Consider the following 2,006-nt stretch of genomic DNA (forward strand, 5'->3'; position numbering starts at 1 on the left):
ACATATATATATATATATATATATATATATATACACATATATATATATATATATATATATATATATATATGTATGTATGTATGTATGTATATATGTGCCTGTATATGTTTGTGTGTCTGTGTTTGTCCCCCAACATCGGTTACCAACCGATGCTGGTGTGTTTACGTCTCCGTAACTTAGCAGTTCGGCAAAGAAAGACCGATAGAATAAATACTAGGCTTACAAAGAATAAGTCCTGGGATTCGATTTCTTCGAATAAAGGCGGTGCTGCAGCATGGCCACAGTCAAATGACTGCAACAAGTAAAAGAGTAAACACCTTCGTTACACAAATAAAAAGCAAAAGACACGTACATGCGTGCGCACACACACACATATAGTCCTTTTTTATTGATAATTTCGGGTATTTCACTTCGATTTCGTAACTCATTAAAAAAAAAAGCCCATTCATTAATCCGAGGTAATTTGCCGAGACAAGTAATACTTCTTCAATGAAATAATAAACGCAGTGGAGTGACAGAACGTTCCGCCAAATGTTTTTGATATTCAGTAACTACCCAACTGCGTTCAGATCAATTTCAGGATGAATAGAATAAAGTCAAAACTTTTATTCGATACAATATTTCTGCAAATTTAATATTTCTATAAACCAAACTAGATGGCAGCCAAGTTGCGCTCAAATCACGCCTGTCTTGACGTAAACAACTTCCATCGCCACTAGTGGTGTTTCCAAGTGAACCTCTACGCCGCCTCTCGATTGCAAGAAAAAGCAGCCAAATTTTCAAATTGTACTCAACAGCTTTACAACTTATAATTTATTACCCCCGCCTTCAATTGTTTTCAGTAATGTTTGTATGTTTGTCTGTGGACAATATATCTCAAGAACGGCTGGATGGATTCGGCCAAACTTCCAGGAATGTTTGGATCGATTCGGTACCGTACAAGGATTCTGGATTATTATTCCGATGTTTTTTTTTACTTAATTTTGGGGAGCTGTCAGATTGATTTTTAGTATTCTCGTTTGTGAGAGCAGTCGAGTTTATTTCAGATATTCTCTTTTTAAAAATCATCTCCGGCTAATCGTTGAGAGAACGCTGGTGTTAGTGTTGCCTTGGCGGAGGTTTGTGCTCTCTAAGTGCTCTTGTTTTTATTGCTACGTTTAAAAAAAAAAACTTTTCAACAAATAAATCATTCAAACATTCACTGTTTCTCCCATTTTCTTTCCTTCTATGTATAACAACCGAAGGACAGTTGATACTACGTCTGCTACAAAATCTGTGCTAAACAAATTACAACACTAATTAAATCTACATGACAATATATAACTAATTTCTTATATAAAATGAATAAATAATAATTATTATTATTATATAATCATTTTGCTCACCAGAAGAGTAACAAAATAAAAAAAAAACAATAAGAAAGTAATCAAAACTCACACGATAAGATTCAGGCGTAACTAGAATAGTCCTAGTTTGACAGGGTAAGCAATGAGACTACTGATATATAAACTTTAGAGCATGGTAATGATAACGACGACGACGACGATAATGCACTCTTGCTATACCTCTTTCTTTTTTCTCTTGTTTTTATTGCTACGTTTAAAAAAAAAAAACTTTTCAACAAATAAATCATTCATACATTCACTGTTTCTCCCATTTTCTTTCCTTCTATGTATAACAACCGAAGGACAGTTGATACTACCTCTGCTACAAAATCTGTGCTAAACAAATTACAACACTAATTAAATCTACTGACATGACAATATATAACTTTCTTATATAAAATGAATAAATAATTATTATTATATAACCATTTTGCTCACCAGAAGAGTAACAGATAAATAGATGTTTTATATTTCGCTTAAGCATAGTAGTACTATAATAATCTGTTGTTAGTCGAATAATATGTGTAGTGAAACTACCTATCGCCATTAGATACAAAACTGCTATCCCCATTCTTCTCATTTAAATATAAACAAGCGCGGGCGTAGCGGAAAACATCAACC

The 2,006-nt window shown here is 33.3% G+C and overlaps 1 protein-coding gene across 1 annotated transcript in view; it reads right to left on the reverse strand.

The window, feature by feature from the left end:
* LOC106871074 (long-chain fatty acid transport protein 6) overlaps positions 1-1,548 on the reverse strand; it is a 63,682-nt gene extending 62,134 nt beyond the window's left edge. Inside the window, exon 1 of the mRNA XM_014917347.2 lies at positions 1,438-1,548. The gene's annotated coding sequence lies outside the window, so the exon portion shown is untranslated. The remainder of the gene's footprint in view (positions 1-1,437) is intronic.
* Between the last annotated feature and the right edge of the window lie 458 nt (positions 1,549-2,006).

The sequence above is a fragment of the Octopus bimaculoides genome, chromosome 2 (genome assembly GCF_001194135.2).
Source record: "Octopus bimaculoides isolate UCB-OBI-ISO-001 chromosome 2, ASM119413v2, whole genome shotgun sequence".
NCBI classification, from domain to species: Eukaryota; Metazoa; Mollusca; class Cephalopoda; order Octopoda; family Octopodidae; genus Octopus; species Octopus bimaculoides.